This window comes from Protopterus annectens, chromosome 2.part0 (assembly GCF_019279795.1).
Source record: "Protopterus annectens isolate FY-2018-M chromosome 2.part0, PAN1.0, whole genome shotgun sequence".
Classification (NCBI taxonomy): Eukaryota; Metazoa; Chordata; order Ceratodontiformes; family Protopteridae; genus Protopterus; species Protopterus annectens.
The window spans coordinates 960,020,305-960,037,152 of NC_056728.1; the positions used below are offsets into that span (position 1 = coordinate 960,020,305).

The 16,848-nt window shown below is 42.6% G+C and overlaps 1 protein-coding gene across 1 annotated transcript in view; it reads right to left on the minus strand.

The window, feature by feature from the left end:
- The window catches only part of LOC122793321 (zinc finger protein 501-like), a 219,263-nt gene that overhangs the window by 173,008 nt on the left and 29,407 nt on the right, over positions 1-16,848 (minus strand). The window lies entirely within an intron of this gene.

The window sequence follows — 16,848 nt, forward strand, 5'->3', positions numbered from 1 at the left end:
ATTATCTTGAAGTAACCCTTTGGAATTCAAAGACAGTCCTACCAGGATGCTTTTGTATGAAGACATGAAGTACCATAATGGGTGGTCTCCACTGCCATGCTAGGTGCTAAAGTGGTAGTCCGTGGGACAGGCAAATACAAAGTAGCCATGTGCTCTTCCCAGAACTGCCTGCAGTAAGCCATCTACAGAGCTGAGAAATTCATGGAATCGGTTGGCTGCATCCATTAGCATGGCTGCCCATAGCCACTTGCAGCAGTGAATATGACCAAAAGGCCAAGTTCATTCATCACAGCAGAGGTAAGTACTGGGGAGATTAGTGGTAAGAAAGTGATAGGAGGTGTGTGTGTGAGTGCATGTGAGGGGCTACCTGTATGAGTATATGTGTGATTGGGTGTTTGCCTGAGTGGCAGTGGTTGGGAAAATAGTAGGGGTGAGACAGGCAGGGAAGTGTGTGTGTGTGTGTGTGTGTGTGTGTGTGTGTGTGTGTGTGTGTGTGTGTGTGTGTGTGTGTGAGAGAGAGAGAAAGAGACAGTGTGCGAGTGAGTGTGTGTGTGTGTGTGTATGTGGGTTGGGTTGCATTTCATACTTCTACAAACCCCTAAACTAACGAGCACAGCCTGCAACACTAGGTGTGGGGGGGGACCACTAGCCACCTGTAATTCCTGTTTAAATGCATATCAGAGTGGCATTTAAACAAAGCGGGGAATGAAGATGAAGGTATCCAGGGATAACTCTTTAAAATCTTGCTTTCACAGCACTTAAACACAACATAGGTTGGGTGGGTACACTAGACACCAGGGATATTAAACACAACATAGGTCGGGGGGTATACTAGACACCAGGGATATTAAACACAACATAGGTCAGGGGTACACTAGACACCAGGGATATTAAACTCAACGGGTCTATATTATAAGATCGATGTTTGAAAACATCGAACAACATATGGTCGACACCATATGCTCGATGTCTTCAAACATCGACCTTATAAAAACACAAAAAAAAAAAAAAAAAAAATGTACCCTAGCGGGTTTAAGTAGGGGGGAAAGCCCCCCTGCACCCCCCACACCACCCGTTACTTAAATATACCAACTCCGAGACTGCACTACATTGCAGTAAATGGAAATCTCCCCTTATGGAGATTTCCGTTTACACTCTTGAGATTCTGAGCGTTCGATATTCTCGTGTTGTCAATGTCAGATTCGACATTGTCGGCTTTTGAGAATATAATATAGACCCAACTCAACATAGGTCATGGGGTACACTAGACACCAGGGATATTAAACTCAACATAGGTCGGGGGGGTACACTAGACACCAGGGATACTCTACATGTTGTGCCACCCTAGACACATAAAACACGCATTAGTATACTGAGCTAGCTGATATTTTCACTCTGATTTTTTAAGTACACTGAGCTATCTGATATTTTCACTCTGTTTTTTAAACACATATCGAGGATCTCAGGCAAAATGAAATAGTAAAATTTTGAGATGTACAAGAGGGAGAGAGTCACGAAACCTGAAGCATACCTATCAAACTTGTAGTGCAAACACAGAGAGAATATCAGTGGGATAACAACTTTTGTTTTATCATGAATTACTGAAGGATGTGAACTGTAAAACTTGAGTGACTGGCATTAAGGTGATTATAATCACCTGTGAATTGCCAGAGCAGAGGAAAAGGAGAAATCTTGGACATTGTGACAAAAGGAACAGGTATGGTGTATGTGTTGTGTGTGCTTGTATGTGTTGTACTGTATGGTTAAGTGAGGAAGAGTAACTGGGGGGGTTGCCTTTGCTAACAAGATGTGGCCACCTTAGTTAACTGCAAGAAAGAACTGATCTGGATTCATGGTAGTCATCGGTAATTCATACACAAATTAGCTGATAATAAGGACCTTCCTCATTGCAGCTGTGTGTCTATGAACTGCAAAATACTGCATTCTAGAAACATGGCCTTTCTACTGCTGCCTTTAACACAAAAGCTCACGCTCTTAATGAATCATTGGGTAGATCTCATTTGGATTTTTCATTAGTTCTGTCTGTGCAGAAATCATCATTTCACTTTATACAATCATTCTTTAGATGCTTTTGCCACTATACTAATATTTTTAATGTATGACTTCAGCTTCAGCTTTATGCAACTCTGTGATCCTAAGCACTATATATATATATATATATATATATATATATATATATATTAATGGAGTTGTTGTTGTGTCTTTCGGCTTTTTCCAGTTAGGGTCGCCACAACGGAACTCCGGTCCGCTAATGATTGGCAGTAGATTTTTACGTGCAAAGTTGCCAGCTCTGACGCACAACCTTCAACAAAGGTACGCCCATTCACACATGTCTTCACACAGAAGACGCTTTAGCTGAGAATCAAACAGGACAACGTCTAACTGTGAGGCGACAATGCTACCGCAGCAATGGAGTACAGTTACAAAATAAAGAGTAAAAGGCAAACATTACTGCAACAATAAAAATACTGTTTACACCACTGTGGGACTGGTATGATGGACACTGCTGCCAAGTCTGACATTGTTAATATAAAGAAACTCCAAATTTAACTTTTTTGTAACAAGTAGAAGGGAATACAGAATAAACAATGTAAAATAACAAACAGATATAAGAATTAAACAAATGTAAGTTGCAAATACTAGACCTTAAAAAATCTATTGCTATAAATTATACCAGAAATAAGATTCAAAAAAGCTACACAGTTATGGATAATATACACAACACAAGCAGAAGGTTAAATTCAATGTGGAAAGGGATGATGAAGTGGGGGAGTTGAAGAAATAAGGACAGAGAGTGGGACTGTGGAGGCAGATGCTTAGGGAGAATAATAACAACCATGCAGAATATTATATTCATAAAGTTGCAGAAAGTGTTCTAAGAACTAAGCCAGCATAGTAAAGGAGAAGAGAGATTTTGCCAATAAGGATGCATGCAAGTAAGGGTACGTAAAACAGATAAAAATGGTGTGACACTGCCAGGCCAGCTCTCTGGAATTTTGTAAATAATCATATGCCCATTTGTGAATATTAATATGATCCATATACTTGTCTTACAAATGTAAGAAAACTATATGTTATGTGTATATTAAACTACTGGTGCAGAAGTGTGTGTAGAACAGGGTTTGTACAGTACTGAGCTTCAAGGATGTACCCACAGTGTAGCCTACTGGAAAAGAACATAAATGTATATAAACTATATACCTGTGCGAATGTATGTTTTAACAGCAGAATCTGGAACATACAGGGTTAACTTGCAAAACTTCAAGAAATAAGTTGGAATCGTGTTTTAGGATTGTTATCTCTCAGTTTCAGTGCAGCAAGCAGACAATGTATAGATCTAGAAGTTTTTCTATTCTTTGAAACAGAAATAATTGCTAGGTCTGAAATTTAAAAGTGTTTTATTGTTGTGCAACTTCCAGTTTTGAGCAAACCTCTCAGAGATATGTATTTTTGACACAAAGGTGTTAAATTCTAAGCATCTGTTTAGCCTGAGAACTGAAGTCAGGTGACAAAGAGTGATGGCATCCAAGCTAACCCAGCAGTAATGTTTATTATTAATTTAAGAACTATCTGAGCGAGAGACTGGGCATTTTGTATCTTGTCTTTGACCTGGAAACATTAATCATCACCATCATCTGCATTTTCCTTCCTAATAGTAAATAACTAGGGTATAGTAATTTCTTTTATAGTTAGGAATACAGTAAAGATTAGTTTAGATGTTTTCTGTATTTATTTGAGACTGCCCTGCAATGTTGTTTTAAAACATTTCCTGCGATTCTGAACTCTGTAGTTACTGTGTTGGAGTATTGTCTTGTTCTTTTATTATTAAATATAATTAAATCTATTTTTGTGGCTATTTGTGAGCCATATTTAAGCTCTTAGAGTACTTGCATATGTATTTGGTGACACTATACAGGCCATTTGTAAACAGCCTTGGTCTTGGTCAGACTACCATTTAGATAATAGTAACATTACAGTAGGAATGGTCACATTTGTAAGGGCCTTACAGTAGCTGATAAGTAGGTGTTGGTGGCAGTGATAACTACCTTAATAGTTTGGGCAGAAGGGGGCATAGCTAGTAAACCTGCGCCAGCCTTCCCCAGGAGTGTATGTATGTTTGTATATGAATCAAATCTCAAAGTGTATGTGTCAGCTACTTGGGCATGGACACGAAGCACTGTGGATAGAGAGGGTGCTGGAGGTCTTGGCTTGATCCCTAACTGAGATCTTAACCCTATAGCTGTGCCTTTGGGGAGTCTTATTTGGGATCTGGAGAAAGAGGGAGAAACCAGCCCTAGACTGACTGTGATCTCTGTGTGCTCTTAAGAGAAACTGCATTTTACTGTGTGTGTACTTGTCATCTTCCTATTGTATATGTCCCTCACTGCTGCCAGTGGTGAGGATTAAGGCTCCTTGATTACTGGGCCAGTGCAGGGGCATCACATATTAATTGTTTGGCAGTGGTAGGATATCCACATCACATATTAATTGGCTTGTAGTGGTGTAGATATTGAATTCCTGTAGCCTGAGTACAAGCAACTTCACTGACCACTGTACACAATCAGCCACACAGTGAACATTCAGAGTTCATATCACAATTATTTATTTTATTTTTTTTGTTAGCTTAGTTAGCTAGGGAGAGCAGGCAAGCGTGTCAGCAGAGGAGTATGGCAAGCTGACAAGGAGCCAGTTGGATGAGATGTGCCAGGCTAAAGGACTGGTGCTTGCCAACCTGACTAAAGCAGACATGATTGCAGCTTTAGTTACAGCTGCATCAGAGAATAGCAACCAGGTGAACAATCAGACTGGCCGTGGACAGTTAAAACTCTCAGAAAATGGACAGCTCAACCTTTTTACAGAGGACTTGAAAATCCGTCTGGAGTTAGAGAAACTTGAGCTGAAGGCCAAGTATTTGGAAAGAGAGGCAGCAGAGAGACTGAGATGTCTGCCGAAGAAAATGAGAAACTGCGATGGTTGGAAGCTTAGGAGAATGAGAGGCAGAGGCAGCACGAGAAGGAGATGCTGACTCTTTGCCAGAGTCATGGAGGTAATGGGTAAGGGAGAAACCGAACCCCAGAAGTAACAAAGGTCAGTAAATCTCTTCCGCAGTTTACAGGGGGGGATACTTTTGATAGTTTCATTCATATGTTTGAGGGGGGATGTAAACGGTATAATGTTGACCAAGGGCTCTGGGTACGGTTCCTGATCCCCCCCCTTACTCCATAGGTTCATTAGGTTGGTACTAGGCTATCAGCCCTAGGGCCTATACAAGCCTAGCCATAACAATTCCCTGGCTATTTCTTCCCACACTATTTACTTCCCTGGGCCCCTGTCTAGCAGGGCGACTGACGTGATCCCCGGGGTGAATTTCCTATCTCCCATCCAATTGTCAAGGTTCCTTTTGAAGAGGGCCAAAGAGGCACTCTGCTTGACATGTATGGGCAGTCTATTCCAGAGTTTGGGAGTCTCTGGGTCAGGAACCTATCCCTCCAGCATGTTTTGTTTATTGTGATGACAAGGTTTAGATCCCTGGAGTGTGTGGCTCTGAGGGATTGGGATTTCTTTATGTGTAGCATGTCCAACAGCTCTGGGTTTGACATGGCCTTGTATGTTAAGCAGAGATCGCCTCTGAGTAGACAATATGCCACAGAGTATAGCTGGAGTTTTTTAAGGCAGTCAGCATAGGGCATCTGCTTTAGGCCTGTGATTCTTTTAGTGAGGTATTTCTGCGGCCTTTCCAGTTGTTGCAGATGTCTTGAGAGGTACATACCAAATGGGGCGTTGTATTCTATAATGGGTCTAATGAGGGATGAGTACAGTGGGACAATGACCTCCTTTTTTCTGGATGAAAAGCCCTTAGTGATGAGGTGTGCCACATAGAAGGATTTCCTGACTGTTGTGGCGATGTGGTTATCGAAAGTGAGACCACTGTCCACCTGTATCCCTAAGTCTCTTATCACACTTTCGGTGTTTAGTGTACTGCCACCTATATAGTAATTCACGGGTACATGTTTTTTCCCAAAGGGGATAACTATACATTTCTTGGCATTGAGCTTGAGCCCATGGCTCTGGCACCAAGCATCTGTTTCTGTAAGGCCCTTTTGTAGAGTATCCACATCATTTGGGGATTCAATAATGGCTCCCAGTTTGCAGTCATCTGCGAACTTTGTTAGTCAGAGTCCCTTAGTGTTGGCCTGTACTTCAGAGAAGTAGATGACAAACAAGAGCGGTCCCAGGACTGAACCCTGAGGTACTCCACTTGTCACTTGTCTGGAGCTGGATTTGGAGTCGGCTACTTTTACAGTGTGGGTTCTATCAGTAAGCCAGTTAGCAACCCATTGGGTGACGTAGGGATTAATGCCCAGCTTAGTAAGTTTATCTATTATTCCAGAGTAGGGGATGGTGTCAAAGGCCTTGGCAAGGTCTAGATAGGCTGTGTGAACCACCTTACCCTTGTCCATGGCTCTGGAGACTGATTTGAAGAAGTCAATCAGGTTCAGGAGACAAGATTGGCCCTTCACAAACCCAAACTGGGTGGGGTCCAGTGTTTGAAGGTTGCCAATGTCTTTGTTTATAAGTTCCATGATAATACGCTCCATGGCCTTGCAGATGAGGCTCATCAGACTGATGGGACGGTAGTTTCCGGGATCCAAGGTGGATCCCCCTTGTGGAGTGGGATAACTGTAGCTGTGCGCCACTCAGTGGGCACAAAACCTGAGGTGAGCCTATGATTAAACATAGGTGAGGTGCCAGTTCATATTGTAGTTCATGTAGTACACAGCCCAGGATGTCATCTGGTCCCATGGATGCTGTATTCTTAGCTTTGGAGAGTGTGTTTTTTACCTGTGTGGCAGTTATTACCGGAATTTGGCAATCTTCCGGTATTGAGATGGGCCATTTAGGGGGTGAGGGGGGTGAAGTTGGCACTGAATCGATCTGCCAGGATATTGGCAATATCCTTGGGATCAGTATATTTTATGCCATTCTGTTTTACCTCAAAGCAGATCAGAGCATTGCCATTTAGATTCTTGACATAGTTATAGAATGCCTTGTAGTTGTCTTTGGAATCTTTGGCAATTTTATTTTCGTAACTAGCTTTGGAGGATTTTATGAGGGATCTCAGTTTCTTACTGAGGCTGGTAAGGGAGTTTTTTGCATCCTGGGATTTTCCTCTTTTCTGCAACAGTTTCTTCCTTTTGTTGTAAAGTTTGTTTATGGCAGGGGACCACCAGATTGGCTTCCTTTTTTTGGATGAAAGCATCTTGGTTCTATTTGGGATGGCATGATTCATGCATGAGTGGATGTGCTCGTACAGTGCCTTAGTGTAGGATTCAGCAGTCAAACTTTCAGCTCAAGTCTGCATGGGTATCATGAAGTTTGTCACTTCTGACTTGAGTAGCATGAAGTTGGCTTTGGAGAAGTTTTTTATGGAGGTTTCCTTACTGGGGGAGTAAAGCTGTAACCACTATTTCTAAACTGTCTGATACTGATTGTTTAAATTATAATATTGCAAAGAACTGTCTTTTAGAATGTTTTACGTTAACACCTGAAGCTTAAAAGAAAACAGTTTTGTGAGCATAGGGGCAAGGCAGATGAAAGTGTGTGTGAATATGTTGCTGAACTAAGCACTTATTTTCATAGGGCTGGCATATCTTTTGGTGAGGGAACAAGCCTTTAGCACTTTGCATGAGGACATGAGAATCTGGTTAGCTGATGGACAATACAATACTGCAGATGAGTTGGGGAAGAGGGGAGACCTATACCTAGCAAGCAGGGCATCACTGCACTGGAAAGGGACACCCAGTGCTGCTCATGGGTCTAAGGGAACCCGTGGTGGGCAGCCTAGACTGCCCCAGCATAGTCCGCCAGTAGCAGGGAAAGCCACTAGTCCAGGCACACATTCAGGACCAAGGGTTAAATGTTTTAAGTGCAACCAGTGGGGCTATGTAGCATACAGATGTCAACAGAGGCAAGGTGGGGAACAAAAGGTGGGACAGCCAGTAAGTGGGAATGACAAAATGTCAACAGTAGGTTGTCTAGAGACAACAAGGGTACAAAAGTACCAAAAGAGGTTATATCCTATCTTAGTGAATGGGAAAGAGGTCATGGCTAAGAGAGACACAGCCTCTGATCTAACCATTGTGAAGCCTGCAATGGTTACAGAGGAGCACTACTTGCTTGGGCAGTCTATTCCAGTCAGAGCTTTAGAAGGGACCCCATTCCAAATACCTTTGACTAGGGTTCACCTTGAGTGGGAGGAAGGAAGCAAACAAGTAGGTATGTTTGAGGATATCCCTGCAGATGTCCTGATAGGGAATGATTTTGATAATGCAGTACCGTGTGTGTAAGGAGCTACACACAGTCAGGCTTGGAGACAAGCATGTTGGTCTGGTAGCCTAAGGGAGACCCAGACAGACTGCACACTTGCAGCCAGAACTGGTGAGGTGGTTACTTCAGGGAGGGAGCTACCCTGTAGCAGTGAGACTGAAGGTGAGCCACAGCCGCTTATGGGTACTGATATTCCCTTGGACAGAGCGACTACAAGGGCAGAGGTGAGTAGCAGTAGTAGTACCCAGGCTGACAGTGAGGCACTGCTGTCAGAGGATACCATACTTCATGTGGAAGGGGATCTGGGAAGGGTTACTAATAGAGAGTTGAGACAGGCTCAGCTCTCAGACCCTACACTGCAAGGCCTGAAGGAGGTAGCTAGTGAGGCACCTGATTCTCAAGGGAAGGGGGAATCTGTACACTAAAACAAAGGGTTACTGTATAGAGAGTGGACCCCTGAGGGAGGGCTAGAGGGTGAGAGAATACAGCAGTTGGTAGTACCACAGTTTACCGCCTGGCACTTCTAGCCATAGCCCATGATATTCCCTTTGTAGGTCATATGGGCATAAAATGTACAAAGAGACGTATTATGCAAAACTTTTATTGGCCTGTGATTTCCAGATGTAACAGGGTATTTCAGGTTGTGTGAGCAGTGCTAAAAGTTAGGCAAGGCAGGAGACAAGGTGAAAGCTCCTTTGATGCCTTTGCCTGTGATTGAGGATCCATTTTAGAGTGTAGCTTATGGATATTGCGGGGTACTTGGAGTACCCCAAGTTCCACAGGGAAAAAGTATATCATAGTGGTAGTAGATTATGCTACCAGATACCCTGAGGCAGTGGCACTGTCCTCCATTGAGGCAGAAAAGGTGGCAAATGCTCTGATAAACATTTTCTGCAGGGTAGGTTTCCCAAAAGAAATACTGACTGACAGAGGTGCCGATTTCATGTCAGACCTGCTGGCTTGTCTGTGGAAGTACTGTGGTGTGAAGCAACTAAAGACCATCCCCTACCATCCCCAGACTAATGGTCTTGCTGACAGGTTAAACTCTACACTCAAGTCCATGCTACAGGCATTTGTAGACCAGTTCAAGAGGGAGTGGGACAAATATTTGTCCCATCTGTTGTATTCTTACAGAGAAGTACCCCAGGAATCCACACATTTTTCATCCTTTGAGTTGCTGTATGGGCATAGGGTGAGAAGACCTCTAGATTTGATTCTAGATGAGTGGGAGAGTGAGTGTGAACTCCACAATGAGTCTGTTGTGGCATATGTCCTAAACCCCTGGGACAAGGCTCTGGGAACTCATGGGCTTAGCCCAGGGAAACCTGGCAGAAGCCCAACAACAGAAAAAGGTCTGGTATGACAGGAATGCTCAAGCTAGAGATTATGCTGTAGGGCAGCAGGTGATAGTTCTCATTCCTGTCAGACACAAGCTGCAGGCAGCTTGGGAGGGACTCTACAAGGTGATAAGGAATGTCAGTGATTTAACTCTATGGTAGAACAGCTAGGCAGGAGCACAAATTGTACCATGTTAACATGATGAAACCTTACCATGATAGAGAGGCCCTCGTGTTGCGTATTTGCAGTGGATTTCAGGAGTCATCTGAGGAGGATCTGGTGAATGATCTCCTCAGTGAGGCTCGGACTGCCACATCAGTGGAAGGGTTTAGCAATGTCCCAGCAGCAATCCCCTACCCAGGTTCAAGAAATCAGAGCAGTGTTACAGGGGTTTGGGGATATGTTCACTGGGAAATGAGGGTGCACCCACCTGGTGCAGCACCATGTGGATACAGGACCCCAAAGGCCTATTAAGCAGGTCCCTTATAGGGTGTCAGAGAGAGAGTCAAAAGACTCTGAGGGAGGAGATACAGGAAATGTTGAAACTAGGAGTAATTCAGGAGTCCAGCAGTCCCTGGACCTCCCCAGCAGTGCTGGTACCAAAGAAAAATGGCAGCACCAAGTTCTGTGTGGACTATAGGAAATTAAATAGTCACACAGAGTCAGATGCTTACCCCATGCCTGGGATAGATGAAGCCCTAGAGCAGCTGGGTAGGGATAAGTATCTTACCACTATTAATCTTATCAAGGGTTACTGGCACATGCCCTTGACTCCCAGTGCTAGAGAGAGGTCAGCCTTTGTGACTCCTTTTGGCTTGTATGAGTTCACAAAGATGCCCTTTGGGATGAAAAATGCCCCAGCAATGTTCCAGAGGCTGGTAGATCGTATCCTAGCAGAAGCAGGAGATTCTCCCTTGCTTACCTAGATGATATTGCTATCTACAGCCATTCCTGGCAAGAGTCCCTTCGCATGTCAGGGAGGTGCTGGGCAGTCCACAGAGGGCAGGGTTGACCATTAAGCCCACCAAATGTCAGGTGGGTATGGCAGAGGTCTCCTACCTGAGACACAGAGTGGGGTATGGTACGATTAGGCCAGAACTTGCCAAAGTGGAAGCCATTCAGACATGGCCTGCCCTGTTACCATGAAGCAGGTGAGGGCGTTCTTAGGGACAGCAGGGTACTGCAGAACGTTTCTCCCAGTTATAGTACCATAGCTGCTCACCTCACATACTTGAAGAGGAAAAACAAGCCAGATAAGGTAGTGTGAACCCCAGCGTGTGAGCAGGTATTTCAGAAGATTAAAGGAGCTTTGGGAGGACCCCCTGTGTTAGCCAGTCCAGATTACATCAAATAATTTGTTGTGAAGGTGAATGCTTCAAACAATGGAGTAGGAGCTGTACTTAGCCAGGTTTCCTCAGAGTGAGAAGAGCACCCAGTGGTATATCTCAGTCGTAGGCTCCAACCCAGGGAGGAATGCTATGCAGCTGTAGAAAAGGAATGCCTAGCCATAGTGTGGGCACTGCAGAAACTTCAGCCTTATCTGTATGGAAGGAAATTCACTGTAGTGGCAAATCACAATCCCTTAACAGGGCTACATCGAGCCAGCCAGCAAAATGTCAAGTTACTAAGGTGGAGCATAATGTTGCAAGCATATATGACAATTCAGCAATGCCAATGCAGATGGGCTCTCAAGACAGGGAATGGGGTAAGATATTCCCAGATAGGCTCAACCCTCTCAAGCACTGTTTCTCAAGGGTCACTTGCAAAACTACACTGAGTTTTCGGGGAAGGGAGAAATGTGATAATGCCAGCCCAGCTATATGGAATTTTGTAAATAATCATATGTCATCTGTGAATATTAATACTGATTCATATGCTTGTCTTACAAATGTAAGAGAACTATATGTTATGTGGATATTAAACTACTGGTGCAGAAGTGTGTGTTGAACTGTATGTTATGTACTGAGCTTCAAGAATGTAACCATAGTGTATCCTACTGGAAAAGAACAGAAATGTACACAAACTATATACCTGTGCAAATGCATGTTTTAATAGTAGATGCTGGAACATACAGAGTTAACTTGCAAACCCTGAAGAAAATAAGCTGAAATTGTTTACAAATGAGTTCTCTCTCAGCTTCAGCAAGGAGACATGATGTCTAGAGCTAGGAGTTTATTTTTATTGTCTTGAAACAGAAATAATTACTATGTTTAAAGTGTAAAGTGTTTTATTGCTTTGTGACTTCCTAGCAGCTGTACAGTTCTGACATATGTATTTCTCACACAGAGGTGTTAAATTATGTTAAGTATCTGATTAGCCTGGGAACTGAAGGCAGGTGACAAAGAGTGATGTCATCCAGCTGACCCAGCAGTAATATTTGATAGTAATTTAAGAACCGTCTCAAAGACAGCCTGTGCATTTTGTATCTTGTCTTTGTATTTGACAACATCCACTCATCTGCATTTGCCTTGCAAATAGTAAGTAACTAGAGTACAGTGATTTCTTTTAGAGACAGATATGAATACAGTAAAGATTAGTTTAGATGTTTTCTGTATCTATGTGAGACTGTCCTGTAATGTTTATTTCCTGTGAATCTGAACTCTGCAGTCACTGTGTTGAGTTATTGAGTATTGTCTTATTTTTTATTTATTATTAAATATATTTAAAGCTTTTAATTGTGGCTGGCTTTTTTAGAGATATTTAAGCTCTTAGAGTACTTGCATATGTATTTGATGACACTGTGTAGGCCACTCCAATAGCCTTGGTCTTGGTCACACTTACCATTTGGATAATAGTAACATCACACAGTAGGACTGGTCATCTTTTGGGAGGGGCCATATAGTAGCTGATAAAGAGTTGGTTGGTGGCAGTGATAATTACCTTTTAGTCTGGGTAGAAGGGGACATAGCTAGTAAACCTGTGCCAGCCTTTCGCAGAAGTGTATGTGTTTATATATTCATCAAATCTTAAAGTGTGTGTGTCATCTACTTGGGCAGGAACACAAAGCACTGGCTGGACACAAAGGGTACTGGAGGTCTTGGCTCTGCCACTCAGCTGAGATTATAACCCTATAGCTGTGCCAATGGGGAGTCTTAGTGGGGATCTGAAGAGAAAGTGAGAAACCAGCCCCAGACTGACTGTGATCTTTGTGTGCTCTTAAGGGAAATTGTACTTTACTGTGTGTGTACTTGTCATCCTCCCAATGTGTATGTCCCTCACTGGTGCTGGTGGTGAGGATTGAGGCTCCTTGATTACTGGGACAGTGCAGGGGCATCACAGCATGCTTCAAAGTTACCAACATAATCCCTCTGCCCAAAAAAAGCCAACCCCTTCTGCCTAAATGATTACAGGCTGGTGACCCTTACATCAAATGTAATGAAATGCTTTGAAAGACTGGCTAAAAGGCATTTGACTGCAGTACTACCGCAATCCTTTCACCTGCTACAGTTTGCCTACTGGGCAAGTAGATAAATTGCTGATGCCATTTCAGTGGCAATTCACCTCACATTGGAGCATCTTGAAGATAACAACTATGCCAGGCTGCTGTTCATAGATTTCAGCTCGGCATTCAATATGGTAATTCCTATCCAAGTTATAGAAAATGTTATCAACCTTGGGAAAAATAAAGGGCTGTGCAACTGGATCCTCGATTTCTGACTGGAAGACCACAGAGGAACAACACTTCAGGGAGTATTACAATCAACACTGAAGTACCCCAGGGCTGTCTGCTGAGTCCTCTACTGTTCACAGTCCTTACCCATGACTGCTCTGCAAAAGCTAGCAACAACCATATAATCAAATTCACAGATGATACCACAGTGATGGGACTCATAAGTGGTGATGACGAGAGTGGGTATAGGAATGAGGTCAATGCAGATGACACCACAGTGGTGGGACTCATAAGTGGTGATGACGAGTGGGTATAGGAATGAAGTCAATGCAGATGACACCACAGTGGTGGGACTCATAAGTGGTGATGACGAGAGTGGGTATAGGAATGAGGTCAATGCAGATGACACCACAGTGGTGGGACTCATAAGTGGTGATGACGAGAGTGGGTATAGGAATGAGGTCAATGCAGATGACACCACAGTGGTGGGACTCATAAGTGGTGATGACGAGAGTGGGTCTAGGAATGAGGGTCAACTCCCTGACTGAATGGTGCAATAACAATTTGGACCTGAACATCAATAAAACAAAAGAAATCATTATTGACTGCCATGCACCTGCCCCTCAAGATCAATGGTGAGAAAGTGGAGAGAGTCCAAACTATTAAGTTCCTGGAGATATACATATCAGAGGATCTTTCTTGGAATACAAACACAGGCCAGTTAATTAAAAAAGCCCACCAGCGACTACACTTTCTAAGAGAGCTTAGAAAAGCAAAGCTCTCTATGAATGTTTTAATTACCTTCTACAGAGGAGCCATCAAGAGCATCATCACCAGCAACTGGACTGTATGGTTCGGTAAAAGCACAATGGCCAAAAGGAAGAAGCTGCAAAGAATAACAGGACAAAAGATCATAGGCACTAGTCTTCCTACCTAACTGGAGCTATTTGAAATGAGATGTAAAAAGAGGTCACGGAAATACTGAGTAACACTTCTCATCCAGCATATGGTTGGGTTCACTATACTTGCATCTGGTAGAAGGTTACAGAGTATCCACTGCAGGACTTCCAGACTCATGAACAGTTTTCATCCTACTGCAATAAGACTCATCAACGAAGACATAAATCTGGATGTGTGTGTATATATATATATATATATATATATATATATATATATATATATATATATTCTCATTCAAGTGCAATTCCAATCACTTCTTTATATGCAATATCACCCAATCTCACATCTGTGTACAGTGTACTTTTCTTTTCATGTGCTAATCATTCAGTGTTGTCCAGTGTACATAAACAGTGTACAAGCATGTGCGTCAGCTACCTAGACTTTTACTTTTTGCACTATATTTATTATTTGTTTAACACCTATCAAGTCTTGTCTTTTTGTGAATGTTTTTTCCTGTAAAAGAGCTGACACTTGAAATTTCATTTAGGTGGCACTTGTGTTTCCTAAATTACAACAAAGTTTCTTTGAATCTTGAGTCAATAAGTACAGCAAACTAGAAGATTGCATCACTGGAACTCTCTGTCTTGCCTGGACATAGTAGACATAGTAAGGCCTAATTAAATTTAATTCTATTAGCTGCCAAAAAAGTAATCACACGAAAACTGAAATCAAAATCTAAACAAACTGTATTTAAAATATTGAACATTTTAAAAGAAGCAAAACAACTGGAACTGAAATCTTTACAAAAGTGACAGAGCACATTGCATGGAAATAAATATAATTTGGAGGAACAATGCCTGCAAAATAATGTTCGAGGGCAGACGTGAGGTTTAAGGGGAGTCAAGAATTGGGCAATGTATTTAATGTTGGCCTGAATGACAGTTGTTATAAAGAAAGAAGACTTATCTACAATGTACATAAATGAAAAAATATTTATATGGTTTGTTTACTTTTCTATTAAAGGTATTTGTGCCTATGACTTAAGTGATATTTTAATAAAGGTATTTAAAAAAGTAAGATTCATAATGAATCTTAAACGGAGTTCAACAAATTAATCTTTGGCTTGCTTGCTTCAGTCTCAGTAACTCAGTGGAACCAGGTCACATTGAGTAACACCCAATAGGCCAAATTAATAACGACCACTAAATCAAAAGGTGACTCACGGTTTAAGACCCCTCACTCAACCATTATGAATAAAATATTCCAAAAAATATTCCAAAACAGTCCTAATAAGGACCAAGAGGAACCTATACAAGTGCCTCCATAAACAGCAACAAAAACGGCATTAATGTCAGAATCGGGTCAAAAAGCAATCACAATGTCGGCAAGTCCACAAACAGAGCAAAATCTAAGTCTGGCATTGTGACATTGCACAAAAACATTGTGCTCTGAAAAAAAAGTAAAATCCCCACAAAATAAATGCAACAATATATCAAAAAATGTGTTTTTGTAACTGCAATGTCAGGAACAAAACAGCAGTATCATAGTTTCCAAACACCTGCCAGGCAAACAAGATCACACACAGTCTTGGATCTGCTTTTGCAACTTTATAACAATAATATTTACTACAAAGGACACTATAGGATCATAGGATCACAAGAAGTTACTAGGCTATTGGTCCTGAGGCCCTTACAAGCCTAGCCAAGAATTTAGCCCATGTTCCAACAAGTCAACACCCTAAGCCACTATCCAGCAGGGACATAGATGGAATCACAGGGGTGTATTTTCTGTTTCCCAGTCAGTTATCCAGGTTATGCTTAAAAAGGTATAATGAGGTAGTCCGCTTTACATGGAGAGGGAGTCTATTCCACAAAAGGGGGAGTCTCTGGGAGACAAATCTGTCCCACCAACAAGTCCTATTGATGTGACAGACCAGGTTGAGGTCTCATGTGTGGGTTACTCGAGTGCAGCTTGACTTGCAGCTATGCAGAAGTCCCATCAGGGCCTGACAGAGGTCACCTCTGAGGAGTCTGTAGAAGACTCAGTAGAGAGACAGGGCTTTTAGCCTACCTGTGTAGGGTAGATGTTTGAGGCTCTGGATTCTCCGGGTTCATAGGTTCATAGGTTCATAGGTTTATACTAGGCTATCTGCCCCTAAGGCATTTATAAGCCTAGCCCAAAGTTTTGTGGCTTACGCCACCCCTTATGTTAAAAAATACTGTGCCCATTAGTTTGTTGTGCCTCTGTCCAGCAGTGACACAGAGATGATTCCCGGGGTAAACCTACGATCTCCCATCCACTGGTCAAGATTTCTCTTGAACAGAGCCAGCGAGGTGCTCTGCCTCACATGGACTGGGATTTTATTCCACAGCATAGGGAGTCTCTGGGTGACAAATCTATCCCTCCAGCATGTCCTATTTATATCTGTGCTAAGGTTTCATAGGTTCATAGGTTCATAGGTTCATACTAGGCTATCTGCCCGAGGGCTTTTACAAGCCTAGCCCATAGTTTTGTGGCTTAAGCCACCCCTTTAGTATGGGGAACTATACCCATTATTTTTCTGTGCCTCTGTTGAGCAGTGACACTGAGGTAATCCCTGGGGTGTATCTGCGATCTCCCATCCATTGGTCAAGATTTCTCTTGAACAAGGC